We start from the raw sequence: 22,482 nt of genomic DNA, 5'->3' as shown, positions 1-22,482 counted from the left end.
TTTTTAACGGCTGATGGTTTGTTTTCAGTCCTTCAGAAATCTTTTAGGCAATTCCGAAAAATCTTAATAACTTTGTGAAAGTTGAACCAAATCGTGTCAAAATTTCACAGCACATAGTTTATATAAAATACTTTCAAACTTATTTATCCAAATTAGGCTGTTGTTAACATATTTTAATTAATTCAGCTTAGTATACACAACAGTGACATGGGGAGACTTGATCCCTCGAGGATTACACACACAATTCTAGTCTAATCAACTATAAAATGTGTCAGATAACTATAACACAGACAAACAGACGTAACACTTGCGAAATTTCCATCGACCACGCTTTTAACGATCATTTTAAATTTTCATAGTTGTGGCTTTCACAACCAGAGGCGCGCGCATCGGTTTTCTATGCGTTTGACGTTTCACACTAGCGCCTTCTGTTGACGATATGGCACAACACAATGATTCGTGCAACTTTTCCACCAGGTGATGGTAGTGTGAGCTGGGCGATGGATTTCCATGAAAATTGTTCAAGGTGTTACGTCTGTTTGTCTGTGACTATAACTTTAGTACAAACCAAGAAAAGGGGGATCAAGTCTCCCCATTTTGAAAATACATCTTTTAAAATTAAAGAAAATCTTACAATTTCAAACACTCCATATTCATCGAAAATACGAGAAAACTCGAAAAGAAAATGAATAGGAAGATTCTGGAATTATTTTCCCTTTAAATAAACCATGTGCTCAAAGGGGGATCAAGCACAGAGAACAGACGTCTAAGCTCATGAAGTGCAGTTGTGTAAAGAATTGCAACGGTTGTTTTGAAATAACTGGCAATGTGGCCATTACGCGGCGCTGTCACTTTTCGAATCGCGGTGCAAATTCTCCGATGTTTTACCTTTTGGCGCTAGTGTCGCCAAGTGTGCACCGCAATATAGTTCCACCCAGAGAATGTGTGAATTTACTAGGGAAATAATAATTGTATTGTTGTTCAACTCATTTCTAATTCAAAGTGGTGAAACTAATGTTCAATGGTTCACTCAAATTGTGTAGCTGAATTAGTGAAACAATCATAAACATCTTGTTATTTGAGCAAATAAAGCTCAATCTCTGAGTAGGAATATTTAAAGGTGCGCTAGTGAAATATTTCTTAATTAAGCGCCATCATGATGTCGGATGGGGTTTTTAAGTGGGAAAGTCACCGTCGATGTCGCTACTGCGCTTGATTTTTCTTTACACAAGATTTTCAAGCAATTTTGTTCGAGCATGTTCGTCTGTTCTCTGTGGATCAAGTACATCATAAGACATGCCTCCATAAAAACACACTTTAACAATAATTTGAAGGCCTTCTGTTGTGTATTAACTTGCAAAAGATGTTTACCTACCATTTTGTACGGAAATCGGATCTAGTTTTATGTTTTTTCTTAAAGTTTCAGGTAAATTAAGAAAAAAGGATCTGTCTGTCTGTCTGTCTGTCTGTCTGTCTGTCTGTCTGTCTGTCTGTCTGTCTGTCTGTCTGTCTGTCTGTCTGTCTGTCTGTCTGTCTGTCTGTCTGTCTGTCTGTCTGTCTGTCTGTCTGTCTGTCTGTCTGTCTGTCTGTCTGTCTGTCTGTCTGTCTGTCTGTCTGTCTGTCTGTCTGTCTGTCTGTCTGTCTGTCTGTCTGTCTGTCTGTCTGTCTGTCTGTCTGTCTGTCTGTCTGTCTGTCTGTCTGTCTGTCTGTCTGTCTGTCTGTCTGTCTGTCTGTCTGTCTGTCTGTCTGTCTGTCTGTCTGTCTGTCTGTCTGTCTGTCTGTCTGTCTGTCTGTCTGTCTGTCTGTCTGTCTGTCTGTCTGTCTGTCTGTCTGTCTGTCTGTCTGTCTGTCTGTCTGTCTGTCTGTCTGTCTGTCTGTCTGTCTGTCTGTCTGTCTGTCTGTCTGTCTGTCTGTCTGTCTGTCTGTCTGTCTGTCTGTCTGTCTGTCTGTCTGTCTGTCTGTCTGTCTGTCTGTCTGTCTGTCTGTCTGTCTGTCTGTCTGTCTGTCTGTCTGTCTGTCTGTCTGTCTGTCTGTCTGTCTGTCTGTCTGTCTGTCTGTCTGTCTGTCTGTCTGTCTGTCTGTCTGTCTGTCTGTCTGTCTGTCTGTCTGTCTGTCTGTCTGTCTGTCTGTCTGTCTGTCTGTCTGTCTGTCTGTCTGTCTGTCTGTCTGTCTGTCTGTCTGTCTGTCTGTCTGTCTGTCTGTCTGTCTGTCTGTCTGTCTGTCTGTCTGTCTGTCTGTCTGTCTGTCTGTCTGTCTGTCTGTCTGTCTGTCTGTCTGTCTGTCTGTCTGTCTGTCTGTCTGTCTGTCTGTCTGTCTGTCTGTCTGTCTGTCTGTCTGTCTGTCTGTCTGTCTGTCTGTCTGTCTGTCTGTCTGTCTGTCTGTCTGTCTGTCTGTCTGTCTGTCTGTCTGTCTGTCTGTCTGTCTGTCTGTCTGTCTGTCTGTCTGTCTGTCTGTCTGTCTGTCTGTCTGTCTGTCTGTCTGTCTGTCTGTCTGTCTGTCTGTCTGTCTGTCTGTCTGTCTGTCTGTCTGTCTGTCTGTCTGTCTGTCTGTCTGTCTGTCTGTCTGTCTGTCTGTCTGTCTGTCTGTCTGTCTGTCTGTCTGTCTGTCTGTCTGTCTGTCTGTCTGTCTGTCTGTCTGTCTGTCTGTCTGTCTGTCTGTCTGTCTGTCTGTCTGTCTGTCTGTCTGTCTGTCTGTCTGTCTGTCTGTCTGTCTGTCTGTCTGTCTGTCTGTCTGTCTGTCTGTCTGTCTGTCTGTCTGTCTGTCTGTCTGTCTGTCTGTCTGTCTGTCTGTCTGTCTGTCTGTCTGTCTGTCTGTCTGTCTGTCTGTCTGTCTGTCTGTCTGTCTGTCTGTCTGTCTGTCTGTCTGTCTGTCTGTCTGTCTGTCTGTCTGTCTGTCTGTCTGTCTGTCTGTCTGTCTGTCTGTCTGTCTGTCTGTCTGTCTGTCTGTCTGTCTGTCTGTCTGTCTGTCTGTCTGTCTGTCTGTCTGTCTGTCTGTCTGTCTGTCTGTCTGTCTGTCTGTCTGTCTGTCTGTCTGTCTGTCTGTCTGTCTGTCTGTCTGTCTGTCTGTCTGTCTGTCTGTCTGTCTGTCTGTCTGTCTGTCTGTCTGTCTGTCTGTCTGTCTGTCTGTCTGTCTGTCTGTCTGTCTGTCTGTCTGTCTGTCTGTCTGTCTGTCTGTCTGTCTGTCTGTCTGTCTGTCTGTCTGTCTGTCTGTCTGTCTGTCTGTCTGTCTGTCTGTCTGTCTGTCTGTCTGTCTGTCTGTCTGTCTGTCTGTCTGTCTGTCTGTCTGTCTGTCTGTCTGTCTGTCTGTCTGTCTGTCTGTCAACGGAGACTGCCCCACATAAAAAGCCGATATGACCCCACGATGGCAGTGTTCATCGTTAAAATACACTAGCCCACAAAGCGCTACGAGCGCCAAACGGCCAAAAACGGCAAGCACTGGAAACAAAAATGAAAACACAAAAATGTAAGTGATGGGACGTTGGCGCCACGCAACGGGAGCATAACAACATATTCTGATACATAAGTGATCCAATTTTGTCAGCCCCTTTTCGAAATACATTTTTTGCTCTCTTCAAAAACTTAAACAGTTTTCAAACTTTTTATTCCTCTATGTTCTGCATCTCAGCTGTAATTTGATGATGAAAAATGATAAATTGCTTAAATTTTGATCGTAATTTAATGAGAGTAAAAAGTTCGTCGCAAAATGGGGCTGACAAAATCGGGTCTTTACTGTATGACCGTTACAAAGTTTTACACAAGGCAGAAAGCAAAGATTGTTTTTTGAGGGTAGCTAGAAGTTCAAATTAAAAATGAACCCCGTTTGTTTGCATGAGGTGTCGTTCAAACCAACGGTGGTAGACGGCAAAACATCCGAGTACCTTATACAAACAGGAGACATAATTCCTGGTGAAATTAAGATACGAATTGACAAAATAACCAATATGAAATAAAACATATTACTCGATGTGCACTATGGATTCATGTACGTAGTATTTCTCAGTTAAAGTTCGTGATTAACATTTTATTACATTTTTGGTATGATGAATAGGTGTTGCAGTCTAACAAATTGCACGCATTAAATACACATTTTCGCTGTCATTTTGTTCAGGATATTGGATTATCATTACATAAATTAACACAATTTTGTATAAATAAAAAGGGTCACGCCGTCTGATACACTTTTGAGCCATTTGTTTCAGCTGAGTTTAGGAAATCCCTGGCTGTTGCATGGATACTATCGGCCTCTTCTGATCACTAAAGGGTGATACGGTCATAATTTGGTCACACAATTTGTTTCATAACTTGAAACTGCGTACACCAAAACAGCTGATTTTTGTACCAGTATGTACCATTACTATGGTACTATGGTACATATGGTACTATGTAGCTACATAGTACATATTTGCGGAGATATTATGAATCCTGAAAACTGCAATTTTAAAATTTTGTATAAAGAGGATTAAAAAATATGAACACATTTGTACAAAAACCCACAGGGCAGTCAGACGGCTCTGGTCGGTGACAGTCTAGCTTGCAATGCAAATCGTTGATAGGAATGACATTAAGGGAAGAACAGGAAAGGAATAGAAAAAAAAAACAAAGTTTCGATATTTTGGGAAGCGGTGATAACTTGTTTTCTCTATTATACCGTCTACCCCCGTTGGTTTGAGCGACACCTCATGCAAACCAACGGGGTTCATTTTTTAATTTGAACTTCTAATAACCCTGTGGGCATCGAAAAACACACTGATGGTAACCCTTTTTGCTGTTTTGTTTTGATTCTGCGTTCCGTTTCACCCCGTTCCATGAGCAGAATGACGTTTGAACAATTTTTAGTTTGAACGATGTGCAGATTAGAGGGGGTCAAATTAAAAAGTGTTCAGATTAGATGAGGTCAAACCAACGGGGGTAGACGGTAAAACTAAATTTTCTACACAGAAAAACAGACGTAACACTTAGAACAAATTTCATTATAAAACATCGTCACGAAAACGTTATAGCCCAATGCTAAATGTACTGTGTTTGGCCGGGCCACCACTAGGTGGCGGTAGTGAGCAAACGTCAAACAGAAGCAAAAACGATGCCAGCGCCGCGAGTGGTCAATAGGCTCCTAAAGTCCTATCGGGATTCTTGTTTTAAACCACAATATATGGTTCAAGAGTACATATTTACTCATTTTTTGAAGTTTTTATTAACCATAGTTGAAAATATATAATTTTTTATTTTTTTAGCCTTTTGTCTCGTCCCTAGCTTATAACACATACTTTGAGTGATTTTTTTCCACCGTGTATGTCAGATAGGAACATTTTTAAAATCCCAGTGCGAAAAATGTCGAGCTCAGTCACACAAGGTTGACCTCAAATGTCAAAGTAGAACTATTTACCATTTTACTTATTTCGAATTTTCTCATTATTCTTTTGTTTTTCAAGTTCGAGTAAAGTACAGTTCCGATTAGAATACATTGCTTGATCGTATTATTCAATATAAGCGAGATTTCGTCTTTAATTTTAGGACCCTATTGACCACCTACCGAATATTTGAATCAACCGTTAAAAAAGTGATCGATGGAAAGCGAGTAGAGTGTGACGTCTGTTTCTCTGTGTTTTTTTACATGATCGCATTGCAAAACGTAAACTTCTTAAATTCAAAGTGAATTACGTAGATTAGAAGACCATAAGCAAATTGGTAAATCGGATAGAGGACATTGAAAACTTAAAATAGAGCTTAAATAACATGCAATTTATACTCTTATTCTTGCGACTAGATTTGTGAATTGAAAACTGGTTACTTGAGTAGAAGCACAGACAAACAGACGTAACACTCTTCGAAACGGCTTGGCATATGCATTTAACGATCAATTCAAATTTCATTTGATTTGCGCGATAGTTCCACCAGATGCGCTAGTGTTCGATCGCTTTGACGTTTTCCAGTGTACACGTTGCTGAATGATGCAAACGAAAATTACAGGCAATTTGTGTAGTAGTGTGCGTGTCAGCAAAATGTCAAATCGAAATCCATCATGGCCGACAGTATCGCGCGCGGTTCTACCAACAGGTGGCGCTGTGCTCATGAAAATGACACCGGGCAAAAGTGTTTGATGAATTTCCTCTAAGAGTTACGTCTGTTTGTCTGTGGTAGAAGATAAAGGTTTAATATAAAATATTGTTCTTAACCTATTTGAAATCCTACGTAAGTAAACTTAAACTATCTACACTAAACTAGATTAATATCCTAAAACTATACTATTCAGATCAACGTAACTAGTGAGCCTTGCTGATCCTTTCGTAGCACGAGGACAAAGAAAAAAACTATCAACTGTAAGTAGAGCTTATGAATTGATTGTGTATTACAGCAATATAAAATATTAAATTACAGTTTTAGCTGCTGCAAAGGCTGCTCAAAAACGGTGGTCCGAACAACATTTTTATTCTTTTATTTATAGAGCCAGAAATACTGAACCAATTTCAATGAAAATTTTTCTGTATGTAAAGTATGCATATCAAAATGTTGTCTAAAAATTTCATTCAATTTGATCCAGCCGTTACAAAGTTATATTTGTTTAGGTGGTCAAATTTTGTCAAGTCAAATTTTGGTCATACATTTTTTTTCATAACTTCAGACTGCGTACACCAAAACAGCTTATTTTTGGATCAGTAATGGTACATTATATGTAGCTTGTACCATAAAATTTTCATCAAAATCGGTCTAGTATTTGCGGAGACATTGTTGAACTCTGAAATCTGCAATTTTCAAATTTTGTTCAAAGAGGATTCACAAATAAGAACACATTTTTACTGCTTTATTATATAGCCAGAAAAAGTTAACCGATTTCAATGAAAAATTTTCTGTATGTGAAGTATGCATATCAAAATGTTGTGTAAAAATTTCATTCAATTTGATCCAGCCGTCACAAAGTTATATTTGCTTAAGTGGCACCCGGTCAGTTTTTTTCATATTCAAACTGCTACAATTTTGAAAGTATTCATACAAAAGGGCTCAAAATTTTACTAAGAACAGTATTATAGGGGCTGTTCATAAACCACGTAGACCAAAATTTCGCCATCTCAGACCCCCCCTCCCCCCTCGTAGACTTTTGTCCATACAAAAATTTGGAAATTTGTATGGAGCGTAGACTTTGGCTAGACCCCCCATCCCCCCAAAAAGTCTACGTGGTTTATGAACGGCCCCAAACTGTAAAATTTTGATGAAAATCGGAGCAGTATTGGAAGTTCTATAATCAAAATTGTGCTTTACTGACCTTAAATTTCCGAAAATTTACTATGGAGTGCCTTTGTACAAAATTTTAAAAAGGTAGGTCGATGGTTTTATCTATATATCAACCAATACTTAATCGATTTTGATGGTATAAGCTCAGGCCCTTGGCATCAATGAAATTTATCGTAGCCAACATCTAACTGCCTTATACTCATATTGGTGCAAATTGAAACGAGCGTGTAATCAACAAACGCGGCTTTTGTTTGATGTTGTGAGCCACACACGAAATCACATTCACAATGCGTGTTTGTTGGGTTGCTTTATTCAACTAATCGCATGCTCTTCTAACCGTACATTAATATTAAAGCGAGTTTGAACTCTTTTGTGATCATAAGAGGTGGAAAAAATGATTCCAAAAACTAATCAACAAACCAAAACAAACGTTAAACAAAAAATTGTTGATGTTTTCGCATTTGACAGTGGACGCTATTTACTAGCGCCCAGGACATCCTGTCTACCATGATTCCAATGCATTGATATAGGCCGTGTCAGGGGCCTGTATAAGCTACATATAATGTAGTATTACTGGTCCAAAAATCAGCTGTTTTGGTGTACGCAGTCTAAAGTTATGAAAAAAAATTGTGTGACCAAATTTTGACCGTATCACGTGCTTTCGGCCTCTTCTGATCACTTCACTACGATGTGCAGGGCAAGAATCAGTATGCAGTATGGAGTTATATCACAGACAAACAGACGTAACACTTGCGAAATTTCCATCGACCACGCTTTTAACGATCATTTTAAATTATCATAGTTGTGGCTTTCACAACCAGAGGCGCGCGCATCGTTTTTCTATGCGTTTGACGTTTCACACTAGCGCCTTCTGTTGACGATATTGCACAACGCAGTGATTCGTGCAACTTTTCCACCAGGTGATGGTAGTGTGAACTGGGCGATGGATTTCCATGAAAATCGTTCAAGGTGTTACGTCTGTTTGTCTGTGGTTATATCGAGACTAAGTTAAATTTTGTGTGTCCAGTCAGGTATAATATTCATAATACCGTGTATCGTTACCATGACGCTGCTGGTTATATCAAACGCACAAGGTTACTGTGGAGCTATCTGTTCATTCCATAGCGCCAGTATAGTTATTTTAGTGAGCCATTGCTTCGTAAAATAAAGTAACTCAACTTTTGCCACCATTGAATTAAAATTGTCCCGCTGTGCGTCACTTTCAGATTCATCGCTGGCGCCATCTCGTCGCCAAATCGAACACTCTCAAAAGTTTGCGTTCCCACATCACACGCTCCTTCGCGCGTTCTCTCATCTGCCTGACAGCTGATGTGACATGTCAACAAAAGTGCGCAACCACTAGTGGAGAGAGCGAGAGAGAGGGAGGGAATCTGTCCTGTCCTGTCAGCCAACACAGAGTGCAGTGAAAATTTTTCCACCTCGGAGTTTTCATTCTCGAAGGTTTTCCTCCGCGAGTAACACCGTTTTGTCCCGTGGCTGTTCGCCGTGTTTGGTGGTGCGCCGTTCGCTAGAGGGTGGCCCTTGCCTCTGTCATCAGCAGCCAGCAGAAGAGTGTTTTGGAGTGGGGCTACTCTTTTCCTGGAGAATAATATTTTGGTGGAAAATTTGATGGCGTTGCGTGAAAAAAAGGGAAGAAAAAAGTTGTGTTGGTCGAGTGTGAAGTGAAAAAATCTGCGAAAATTTATTACCGATCTGTTTGATGCGATTGAAGAAGTGCAGCTGTCTGTCGAGTCGAGTGAGAATCCATATTTTGGCCCCATTTTGGAGTGCTAGGGGAGATCTATTTTCGAGTGTGCCAGAGTGGATGCGAAGAAAGGCTGACTGGCGACGACTTGAAAAAGTGAAGTGATTCTGTCGTCGTCGTCGTCATTGCGTAAATTTGATGGTTCGATTTTTACAGCTAGTTTTTCAGTAGAACAGCTGAATATCGGTGCACCGAGTATTTTGATTGGGGATTGGAAGCAAAGAAATTACAGCAGCCATAATTGTGTTATGATTGTGAGAGACAGAAGAATGTTTATGTAAAAAAGTTTGCTAGATTCATAGAATCAGCTGCTGCAGTGTGAATAATAAGAAAGTGTAAAAACTTCTCTCGTGCCGCAAAAGAAGAATTTTTTTGCTGGACATCAGTCAGAAGAAAAACGACGTAAAATGTTTTGCACGTCTTCATTCATTCAACAAAAAGTGTTGTGAAATTAAGTGCAGAAAGTTAAAAACAGTGTAATTTATCAAGCAGTGTTGTGCAGTGCAGTCCTTGGAGGGAGCTATCAAGCAGAAATCTCAAGTGGCGAAAAGAACAAAGAAGGAAAAAAAAACTCAGCAAGAGCTCTAGCGCACAGATCGCAGAAGCAAGGACACGTTGATCTGTGTTGTCTCGTCGAACCCAGTTTTGTGCATTCAGCGAGCAAGTCATTAGAGGAGCAGCAGACCCCTAGCAACAACGCGGAGTTGCTGCTGCTAGTCAGCAGTAGGAGGTTTCTTTGGAATATAATTTATTAATTGCTGGATTTGAATCGGAACGGAAATCAGGATGGAATCAGCACCAGTCGGAAGAATATTACAGTTAAAGCAGTTTTAGGGGAGATCTTTTAAGGTAAGTGACAGTATCTGTGTCGCAACAGATAACTTTTAATTAACTTCATAAATTAAGTTTGAATTCTTAAAAAAACTTATGCCTAGAGGAACTTCTCAACGAATTCATGGAAGAATACTTATCGATCACCTACCTCCAAGAACTGGATTCCTTAAGCAACACCTACTGTGGTTCTTTTAGCTATTCTTTCTAGGACTCCTCCAGCAATTCTAACTGGTTTCTCCAAAATACCTCCAACGATTCTTACAAGGATTTCTCCTGGTATATATTCAAGAAGCATCTCTTAGGATTCCTCCAGTGGCGATTCCCTAATTTTAAATCTACCTAGTCAACAAATCTGAATTCTTGAATTTTATCAACAAATGGCATGTATTTTTTGAAGATAATGACTTGAAATTTGTAGAAAATAGCCTTTTCCGATGATGATTAACCTGGGCTTGTTAGGGGAATATCTGTAAATAAAAAGAAAATCGCGTTAAGTACTGTTCCTTTGAATTCCACTAAGAATTTGCATCCTTTGACAGATACGTATTTCGACCTCAACTGTAAGGTCGTCTTCAGTGTCTTGTACTTGACTCGACTCAACCTTTTCCGTCCATTTGCAATTTGATTCTAATCCTGAATTCTCCGCAATTATAAGTTTTAGGGTCGTTGAACAGGTAAAAAGTGAGGTACGAGACGCTACTGGATTCCTCCAGACATTTCTGATGGGACTTCACTAGAGTTTTCTCTAGTAATATCTACTAGGATTCATTTTAGAAATTTAACTAAGCTACGTCCAGAAATTCATTTAAGGATTCCTCTAAAGATTTCTATTCTGATTCCTTCAGTTGCAATTTCTAGAGGAAGTCCAAGAGATGTTCCAGGATGAATTTCATGAGAAATTCTTAAAGATATCCATGGATACAATCTTTAGAGGAATTCCTGGATGGGTGTTTAAAAAAATTCCTGGAAGAATCATTCAAGGCATTTCTGGGGAGTATCCTAGGAAGACTGGAATTCTTAGTATTCATTTCATTAAAACTACTATTGTTGTACAGTCCACATATTTGATGTTATTATTACTATATATATATATTATTATTATTATTTCTTTATTCCCTGGCCAAGTTCGCAGGGGTTGACGGTATTAAAGTGAAGGAGTTTCATTTTGATTATTGTAATGTAGTGTTCTTTAGTGAAACATATCACCTTTTTAACACTTTAATGCGCCTCCAACGGTTCATCACGAACCGGCTGCTGCAGATGGAGTATGGCTGATCATATGCATCAGACATGCTCGATAAACACGGAGGAACCGCCAGGGCTCAGTAGAGTCTATTCCCAAGCAATAGTTCCAAGTCGGTTGGATTTGAGAAGGTTTTGATGATCGTTACAAATCCTAATAAAATATTATAGGATTTGTGACAGGTTTTGGAACCTTTCACAGCCAGCTGACTTCAAAATGTTATTTGGGCTCTATTTCCCACGTTTCTCAGTTGATTTTGATTAGTAATTTATTAATGTCATAGTCGCTTTTTCGATTTTTTACCATGTTAGTTGGTCATATTTTCTTTAAATAATGCAATCAAAATCAACCGACGAATTAATAGTGGGAAGGAGATTTGCAGCACTTAATTGTGCTGATAGATTCGAAGCTAACGTGCGAACATTTAAACGCATTGTTGACATCAATGCGTTCGACGCGACATTTTGGACAAAAGCTGACTGCTTTTTATTAACTGAAAAACGTTACTTTTGTATGACTAGGTTGACATTTCTAGACCACGCATGAGAAAATGACATGGTTTATCGAGGTAGGACCGATAGGACAGAACGAATTTGAATATTTTCCATAGTATTTGTAGGGGGATGAATACATAATAGCTGACAAGCAATTTTTGTTTTATTACAATCAACTGACCAACTTGGCGTATTTTTGTTTATCTCTTAGATGGTGTTATGACACCAACAGAAAAATATCAGGAGTTCAGTTACATGTTTCTGTGGGTTTTTCACCGATGACAATTTAAGGACACAAGAGATGAACACAGAGAAGTAGAAATCAAGAAAACAATTTGACACATAATCGACTATATTTTAACATAAGGGTTCGACTGATTCGATGAATTTATCTAGAAGGATCTAGAAGACAATTGACGCTAAGATTGGAAAAAAAGCTTGCAGTTGGGACTAGACTAAAATAGTGGCCGATAGGAAACAATGCGCTAGACAGCATTATTATTCATTTTTTTAATATTTACCCGTAGGCTTTTCTGCGGTTGACAGTACAGTATTTAGCTGTGTACGAAGATACGGATTAGTTGGTTTACAGATGACAGGGTTCTGACGGAAAGTGCTTCAAGCGAGGCTTACATAACAATTGACAAGAAACCTATTTTCCTTGACTTTCTACGCAATGGACATCCGACCGAACACACGTGTTTTCGTTAATCTCCTAGGCATTATTAAGACATGAAGTATGTGCATGACGAAACAACTAGCAGGACACAGTTCCAGACGTCTCTTTTTAATAACGACATTCAGCATATTTCCAATAAAACTACACTTCAATAAAGCAAAGACTAAAGCTGCTATGATAGAACAGATCAGAATGACTTAATTGACTTATTGACTACATATTGGAGATCTACTTCGAATAACTGACAAATTGACAAAATCCTTACTAAATACATGGACCATACTACAAAAAAAACAATTGACAAAAAGAAAAAAGGGGAAACTTTTATTAAAACTATTTTTGTTCAACGCAGGCCAAAACAGTGTCGACTTGGGCCACGATATGCCTACCGTCAAATGGGGTAACTTGCAACACTTTTCGACTTTGAAGCAATATCATTGAAAATCTAAACATTTGAAACATTCTGTAAAGCATCATGTACGCTAATTACCCAGAGTAGAATACTATGCAGCACTTGATTTACAAAAATACGTTGCCATCTAATCAGGAGGTGCGAAATACATGCTTGTTGCAAGTTTCCCCATCTGTGGGGTAACTTGCAACACAGGATATGAAGCTGAGTTACCTATCATTAAACAGCTCGAACATTCTAGTGCTCAGTCGTATTGTAAATTTTTGATGTAACACATGAAAAATGCATTGAAAAGATGTACACTAACCAATTGACATATAATTTTTCATGAAAGGGTTGACACCTATTGTAAGTGAGAGTATATCCTTTAACAACAGGTCTCACGTCCCTCAATTATAAAATAGATATGGATCTCGTGACTTAGTACTTATAACAAAATGTCAACAATGATTATTGTCATTTTTTGGAAAGGTAGAGTGAGTCATTTATAAGGAGTTTTAAGTTTGAAGTGGTGTTTGACAATTTTAGCTAAAATAACATGATTGAAACACACCTATTCAACTTTATAAATATCAGAGTCGTTAATTTGGGCACTCAGCTGAAATAATTTACTCCATCTAGGCTCAGAATCGATGTTGGTGGTTGTTTTGAAGCGTCCGTAGAGCGATTCCAAGCAACAGCATCAAATTTAAGGAAAATTTTTAATTCATGATTTTCTATTGAACTGAAACTTTGCACAGTTTTTCAGTTCCATCTAAATCGCCATTTTTCGATATCAAATTTTTATTTAGAGCCACGACTAACTTTTCAAAAGGGTGTATGTGAAAATGGTTCAAAAATATTCAAAAATATGCACAGCAAAAACGGATTGTTCGATTGTTATGAATTTTTCAGCAAAGTTAGATAACTAAATTGTGATTTCTAAGAAAATATACACTGTGAAAAAAAATCTATTTTATCATTGAAAAACATCATTTTTGTCACAAAAACTCAAATATCTCAAAACCCTATCTTTTTACCAACTTGAATTTTTTAGGGAAAACGGTCCATTGTATTAGCAATCTACCATAAAAATTTGGTGATGGTAAACTAATAAACAAAAAAGTTATAACATTTCAAAAATTTCACAATTTTTACATTTAGTAAAAAAAATTTTTCTGTGTAAATTATTTCGGCCGGGAATCGCGATTTGATGCTGATTTTATTGTTCAGCAAAGTTAGATAACTAAATGGCGATTCCTAAGAAAATGTACACTGTGAAAAAAATCTTTTTTAACATTAAAAAATATCATTTTTGTCACAAAAACTCAAATATCTCAAAATCCTATCTTTTTACCAACGTAATTTTTTAGAGAAAACGGTCCATTGTATTAGCAATCTACCATGAAAATAAACAAAAAAATTATGACAATTCAAACATTTCACAATTTTCACATTTAGTAATAATTTTTTTTAGTGTAAATTATTTCGGCCGGAAATTGAAGTTTGATGCTGATTTTATTGTTAATGGCCTTGCGTGAGTAAAACAAGTTGTTTTTATTATATATTATATATACATATAATATACTATATACCGTAATGTTCCGATTTTATCACGCCCTCCGCGCATTAGTCGTTTATTCATTAATTTGCTGTTACATTTGAGGACAAGTGTTTTCCCTCTTCTTCAAGATGAATATTGAAAGCGTGTTTTGCAACGTTAAAAATATTGAAATGGGTATAGATGTTGAAGAATATTACAGGGCATTTTTGAAAAGGGGCGTAATTAAATTGTTTAAACAGATGTCGCTGATGGCAATTTCTCAGTTGTTGTCGTTTTCGAACTTCCTGCGCCCTGCTTTACCGATGATATACAGATGGCTCGTTTGTCAAATTTTAGACGGCAGGACGTGCAAATGCGTAATTTTGTACACAATGTGGACATTTGGGCATAACCAGTCTCTTTCAGTTTATCTATGGTGCTTTCGGTGAGATTTCGTAACTCTTTTGAACATTTTTTTTCATCAAACGGTCTACAAGAGAGCGTTGAGTTGAAGACCTTTGAGAAAGCGACTGTTCATCTTGTTCGTTAGATTATAATAAACAAAATCACTTATTAATTTTAACTTACTTGGTGGCTGAAGAAAAAAAAAATACTATACAATTTTTAATATTCATAGCGGTAGTATTTTTTTGTTTTTTTCGTGAGCATTGTCAGGTATTTATACAGACAAACAAACGTAACACTGGCGAAATTTTCATTGACCACGCCTTCAACGATCATTTTGAATCTTGGTTGTGGCTTTCATAACAAGAAGAGCGCCCATCGTTTTTCTTTGCGTTTGACGTTTCACACTAGCGCCTTCTGATGACGATATTGCACAACGCAGTGTTTCGTGAAACATTTCCACCAGCTGGTGATAGTGTGAACTGGGCGATGAATTTTCACTAAAATTGTTCTAGGCGTTTCGTCTGTTTGTCTGTGGTATGTACCTCTTATGCATTTGTTGTTGTTGAAGTTACTCGCATTCTTCCGATCATAAAGTCTGTTCTCTACACACTTAATTTTGATTACCGAGTTCGGTAATTTTTTGACGAGATTAAAACTGCTGAGCACCGAACTCGTTCAGCAAAAATGCATTGTTTACCTTTTCCATACGATTTTGACAGTTGTTTTACTGAGCCTCAGTAAAATCGATTACCGTAACTACCGAGATCGTACTGCTGTTATAATCTCGTCAAAAAAGTACCGAACAGGCAATTCAGAAATAAGTGTGTAAGAGGGATTTTTTTTGCGGATAAACTAGACGTATACGCGTATAAAAAACTTTTATTATACAGCTTTTGTCTTAAAAATAAATTCAATTCCATTTTTCTTATAATCAACAGCTTTTCAACACTATCAAGGGATTTTTTCACCAGTCACGTACAATAAAAAGTATGACAATCTCAATATTTTTGATCACAACACTGGATCGCGTCTAAGTTTCAAATAGATACTATAGTAATTACGAATAATCAAACTAAAGTATCATGAAAACAACGTGTTTAATTCAGGCGGTAGCCTTTACAATAAAATCAGCATCAAAATATAATTCTCGAAATAATTTACACAGAAATAAATTTTTTTTGTTACTAAATGTAAAAATTGTGAAATGTTTGATATGTCATAACTTTTTTGTTTATCAGTTTACCATCACCAAAATTTTATGGTAGATAGCTGATATAATGGGCCATTTCCCCTAAAAAATTGAAGTTGGTAAAAAGATAGGGTTTTGAGATATTTGAGTTTTTGTGACAAATATCATATTTTTTCAAAGTAGAAAAAGAAATTTTTTACAGTGTATATTTTCTAAGGAATCATAATTTAGTTATCTAACTTTGCTGAAAAATTTATAACAATCGAACAATCCGTTTTTGCTGTATAGCTTTTAGAATATTTTAGAACTATTTTCGCATACACCCTTTTGAAAAGTTAGTCGTGAGTGAATATGAAGGTTTAATATCAAAAAATGGCGATTTATATGAACTGTGCAAAGTTTCAGATATTTTTGAAATGGTCGCTCAGGATCGACTGACATGACTCCGTGGAATTCCTCCATAATCTAAATTAAATTTTTAACAAGATAAAACATGAATAAAACTTCATAATATGGTGTTTCCTAACCTTCAAGGTCACATGCAAAAAATATGTAAAAAATGAGTTGTTCTTTTGAAAATAAGCTAGTTGCGTAATCAATAAATGATCCATTTCCGTTATTTCTGTCAAAAATATCGTGAAATGAGGATAAATATTAGAAGGTTTTTGTCAAATTTCACTGTTGCAAGTTACCCCATAGTGGTTGACCAGTATAATAATAATTTTTTACATCACTTAGTCGAAAAGTTTTGTAAACTTTTATCGTTTAGCTAAGCTTACTATTAGGTACCCTAACTGCAAGCAAGGTCATCAGACTTATCACACTCACCGTAGGGGAGCGGTGAAGCACGATTTTCATACTTGTTTATATGGCATAAAATGAGCAAACCATTTTAACAGTGTAACTAAACAATAAACAAAGAAACAACATTATTGTTTCCACTAAAACGATCGTTGGTAAACATAATCTCTATAACCGGAATAGAAGGGCATACTAGTTTTCATTATTATTAGAAAATACTTCACATTCAGTGTATGTCATCGTGTTGCAAGTTACACCGCTGTTGCAAGTAACCCCGTTTGACGGTACGTACTTCTGTGTGTTGAAACAAAAATAGAGGCTCATAGAAGCAAACGTAGGGAAAGGGTGCGGTGTTAGAACATAAGCACAGTGTGCTACCGCCGTAATCACTATGAAAAAAAAAAAAAAAAAGGATTCCTCTAAAGATTTCTATTCTGATTCCTTCAGTTGCAATTTCTAGAGGAAGTCCAAGAGATGTTCCAGGATGAATTTCATGAGAAATTCTTAAAGATATCCATGGATACAATCTTTAGAGGAATTCCTGGATGGGTGTTTAAAAAAATTCCTGGAAGAATCATTCAAGGCATTTCTGGGGAGTATCCTAGGAAGACTGCCCTTAAAAATTTCAGCAAGAATGCTAAAGAAATCATTAGAGGGACTCCTGCAGGTATTACGGTAAAAAACTCTAGAGCAGTGAATCAAAATTCAACCATCGCGCAACAATAATGACAATGTCGCAACCTGTATTTGTTGCGACAAAACAACCCATGCGACATAAGTTTGTCCCAACTTGAAAATAATGGTATCAACATCGTACACCACGAGTTTAGAGATTTTTAAGCCTTGCATTACGATTTTCGAACGGTAACTTCGAGTTGGTAAACACTGCAACTCTGGTGAAGCTCTATCATCAAACAGTTTCGACTTTGGGTTAGTAATAATTGATTATTCACGAGTTGAAAAGTACACAACAAATTCAGCTTCCGTTTTGTCTGCAACAAAAAATTTCGAGATCATGTCATTATCTGTCACCAGTAGGGATAAAGACTAATCGTCGCACCTTCTTTGTTGCTTGTTTTGTGCCTCTTTTGTCTGACAATTCTCTTCACTGTTCTAGAGGAGTCTTTGCAAGCCTTCCTGAAAGAATCACAGTAGGAATCGCTTATGGAATCCCAGCTGGAGCTCCTGGAGGAAGGCCAAGAGGAGCTCCAGGAGGATTATCATGAGAAATTTTCGAAAAAACTCCCGAATAAAATTTCTGGAGGAATTCCTCCAAAGTGCACCGAAAGAACTTCTGGAAGAATCGTAGAAAGATTGCTTCGAATCATCCCAGGAGTTTTTAATTGAATCCCAAGAAGCATTCCGGGAGATATAACAGTAAGAATTTCGGGATGAGTCCAAGAAGGAATTGCTGGAAGAACCACAGCAGGAATTGCTTGAGGAAGAGGAATTCAGCTGAAACTCTTAGAGACAGGCCAAGAAGGAGCAATCCCATGAGATATTAATGGAAGAATCCTTGATTTTATCCAAGGATCTTTTGGATAGAAATACCTGGAGAAATCACCGGCGGAACTTCTAGAAAAATCTCTGGAGGAATTCTTAGAAGGATTCTGGAATGTATCATTGTATAAATTTCAGCAGAACTTCTAGGAGGAATTGCTGCATGTTTCGAAATCGGTCGGCCCCAACAAACGATGAAACCGTCAAAACCGGTTAGTTGTGCCCGCCGCCGCCATCACGGCTTACGGATAAGCGGATATAGGACTTTCTAGAGAAGCCCCTTATGGAATACCTGCAAGAATTTAAAGAAAAAATCCTTGAAGAAACACCTGAATACCTAGAGAAGAAGAGGTATTCTGGAGGAATTCCTGAAAAAATGTCATGAAGATTCCCCGAAAGAATTCTAGCAAGATTGCCAGGATAAGCTCCTACAGAAATCACTAGAAAAACTCCTGGATACTCCTGGACCATAGTTAGAATTTCTGGAAGAGGAATTGTTGGAAGAACCGCAGAAGGAATTGTTTGAGGAATTTTTGGAGGAAGGCTAAGAATAGTTTTTGCAGGAGTTTCTGGAGGAGTCTTTGGATAAAATCTCTGGATGAATTCCTGGATGAGTCCTTGAAGAAATTCCTGGAAGAACAACAGAAGAAAATTCTGCATGAATACCAGGAAGGATCCCACAAAAAAGCCAGGAGAAAGCTCCAGAAGAATCCATAGCAGAATTTTTCAAGTACCGCAGTTAGAATTTCTGGAGGAGTCAGGAAGAATTGTTTGAGGAATTCTAGTTGAAATTTTTGGAGGAAGGTCACAATGAGCTCTTGAAGGAATCCCATGAGATATTACTAGATGAATCCCGAGATAAAATCTCTAAAGGAATTCTGGAGAATTCCCTACCAACTCCTAAATGTACTAATAGGGGTAAGAATTTCTAAAATAATCCTAGAAGAAATTGCTGGTAGAACCACAGTTGCAATTGCTTCATGGATCCCATTTGGAATTCCAGGATAAAATCACCGGAGGAACTTCATAAATAATCCATGGAAGATTGCATTGAATGGCCTCACCTAGAGTTCTTGAAGGAATTTTTGGAGGAATTTCTAAAATTCTAGAAGGTTCCATACAAGGAATGTTCAGAGAAATCCTAGTAGAAATTGTTGAAAGCATGCCGGGTGTATCCTAAGAGAAGTTCTTTAAATAAATATCTGGAGGAATACCTAGTTCTCATTGGAAGAATCGGTGGAGGTATTCTGGATGAATCCATTGAGGAGCCCCTGATGGGAGGAGGCATTTCTGGAATCTGAGGAAGATTTCCCAAAAGTATTGTAGCCAGAAAGTATACCAGGAGAAACCCCTTGAAGTACTTTAGGAAGATCCATAGTTAGAATTTCTGGAAAAGTCTTAATAGGAAAGCTGGAATTCATGGAGGAAGGCCAGTAGGAGTTCCTGGAGAAATCCCTAGATGAAATCTCAGGAAGAAGTTCTGGATAAATTTTTAAATAAATCCCTGGAAGAATCACCGAAGAGTTTTCTGGAAACATCCTAAAAAGATTGCCCGGAAGAACCCCTGCAAGAACGGTTGAAGAAATTTCTAGAGGAATACGTAGTAGAATTCCTGAAGTACCACACAGTTAGAATTTCTGGAGAAGTTCTAGAAAAAAATGTTGGAAGTACCGCAGCAGGAGATGCTAGAATTCTCGGGGAAGGCCAATATAAGCTCCTGGAGAAATCTCATGAAAGAATCCCTGGATAAAATATTTAATGGAATTCCTGAAAGAATTATTAGAGGAACTTCTGGAAGAATCCCAAGAAGATTGTCTGTAATAATCCCATCAGGAATTTCTGGAGGAATTCCAATAGAAATTTCTGGAGGAATCCCTAGAAGAATTTCGAAAAGTATCATAGTAAAAAAATCTAGAGAAATCCTAGAAGGGATTATTGCTGGAGGAAGCGAATAATTCCAGTTCGTCTTTCATGTTCGATTGTTATTTGGTATACACTTTGGATTTTAAAGCGTTCAACGCTGCTTTGGATTTCCGTAAGAAACATCTGAAAGAATTCTAGAATGACCTTCCAGAGGAATTCTAGAAGAATCTGCAGGATTACCAAAAGGAACTTGTGGAGAAAACCAGAAAAGAGTTCCTAGATAAATCCTGGAAAGAGTTCCTGAGGAAATCTTGGAAGCAGTTCCCTGATGGAGCTCCCGAATGAATCCCGGAAGGAGTTTCCCAAAGAATTCTGGAAGTATTTCTTGGAGGAATCCCGGAAGAAGTTCCCGGCGGAATTACCGTAAGAATCCGGGAAGGAATTCTTGAAGCAATTCCACAAGTAGTGCCCGAAAGAATCCCGGAAGGAGGCCTGAAGCAATCCCCGAGAGAACTCCTTGAGCAATCCCAAAAGAAATCCCGGGTAACATTGCTGCTTCCAGGTTCAACCTTCTGGAATAACATTTGAAGATATTTTATAAACTATAAACTTTTTAGATAATCTGAGATGGAATTTCTGGAGAAATCCTTGCAAGAGCTCTTGAAGGAATCACAGACGGAATCTCTTTAAAAATCTCAGAAAAAAACAACTGCTGGAAGAACCCCAGAGAATCACTAAGAACTCCCTGGGAATCACACATAAAACTCCTGGAGGAGTCCTGGAACAAATTTGTGGAGAAACCGCGAAGGATTTCTCAAAGGAAATTGCTGTGAAATCCCAGAAGGACCTCCTGGAGGGGTGCCACTGTGCCGTCATCAAGTCATAAATCAGCGCACTTTCCCACGCTCGCGAACTTTATATTTTGAATTAAATCAAACAATTAAATGTTCGAATCGTAAATAACAAGGCTGCGAAACGTCAAAGACTTCGATAAATTTATCTTAGGAACCACGGCTTGCAGTGCCCTATTCTTCATTTTTTAAAGAGAATCCGGCATTTATATCTAGATTATTCCTTAGTATAGTAAACGATTACATTTTTATTATTTTTTAAGTTTTGATTCATAAATAGAATGCCCTAGTTCTATATTGGTATTTTTTTAGTGTTTTTGTCCTATGGACAACTGTAACGAAATCACCAACCTTGAGGAGCTGTTAACTAATCAAATTACCATGTACTCTTACTCCGTGCAACCCACCCACTTTCAATTAGCCTTGCCTTGATATCTACTCAGTCCAGTAGTGACACCTCGTGAAATCCCACAAGTTTTATAGATAATAGCAACAGTTATTGATTTCCCCGTGTCCAGTAGCTATGTGACGGTGACAATCAATGTTACATCGCTTCAGGATATCCTATTTTTCTGATCTACATCATCGACAATAGGATTTAATTGTAGCAACAAATCAGTTAGCATCTTCTCGCAAAGTTTCCGATCGTCGTCGCGTTCCGAAAACAGGCCAACCGGTCACGCTCTCAGAGGAAAACAATCAATTTACACATCCCATTGGCAACGAGTTGCCAAAGCCGATACGATGTAGCCGGGCTTGTTGATAACAGCGTCGTCGTGGGTCATCTTTCAGTGTAGGACGCATCAGTGGAACATGTTTGCTCTTGTTGAGTTGGGGGGTTTATATTATGTTTCCAGTTCAAAACCGAATTAGCGACATTTTTTCTTTGACTTCCGCTGCTTTTGCCTTGCGTTAAACACAATGTCGGAAGTGGGGCGCTGTATAGAGCACCAGGTGTACAATACAGCGCCCCACTTCCGACATTGTGTTTAACGCAAGGCAAAAGCAGCGGAAGTCAAAGAAAAAATGTCGCTAATTCGGTTTTGAACTGGAAACATAATACCTACAGTATTGAATTTTTCCAATTGATCGAAACACGCTGAAAGTTAAAAGGGGCTGACGTCAATGGTGTGTCGAAATTGATAATAATTTGAAGAGACAATATTTTTCGTCTGGGTGACGGTGCAAATGGGCTTAATTGTTGTCTCTGGAGATGGATTCAAAGGAGTGATAACAGCAACAAGTAAAGGGCAAGCTATTTGCGGAACAATGAGTGACGATTTTAGCATTTTCAGAAACATTTGCACTAACTGTGACCGATCACTTATCCATCAGGTTTGTAAGCAGTAGTTCATAAACTAGGTTGGTTTGGTTACGTTATAGTATCTGAGTATTTACATTGTAATAGTCTTGGAAACCATGCGTTTCTTACCAATTTCTGGATTTTGTATGGATACAAGAGGAGAGCAGAAAGGTCTGAAATAGCCAACATTTGATCTACGTGGTTTATGAACAGTCTCTTACGAAGTCTGCGTAAATTATTGCTTTACCTAGAAATCACATCGCAAAAGAAATTCAACTAGAATTAAGGGATCTTCTAATGGTGCTCATGTCATGCTTGAGTATAGGTTTTTCGATTTTTCTGTTTACATTCATGAAGAAACGTGATATACATTGCAAATACTTCTTTCTATG

At 38.0% G+C, this 22,482-nt stretch overlaps 1 protein-coding gene across 1 annotated transcript in view; it reads left to right on the top strand.

Moving 5' to 3' along the window:
- The first annotated feature begins 8,640 nt into the window (after positions 1–8,640).
- LOC115268609 (uncharacterized) overlaps positions 8,641–22,482 on the top strand; it is a 194,298-nt gene continuing 180,456 nt past the window's right edge. Inside the window, exon 1 of the mRNA XM_062849444.1 lies at positions 8,641–9,840. The gene's annotated coding sequence lies outside the window, so the exon portion shown is untranslated. The remainder of the gene's footprint in view (positions 9,841–22,482) is intronic.

The sequence above is a fragment of the Aedes albopictus genome, chromosome 2 (genome assembly GCF_035046485.1).
Source record: "Aedes albopictus strain Foshan chromosome 2, AalbF5, whole genome shotgun sequence".
NCBI lineage: Eukaryota > Metazoa > Arthropoda > Insecta > Diptera > Culicidae > Aedes > Aedes albopictus.
This window is presented reverse-complemented; position numbering and strand designations above follow the sequence as displayed.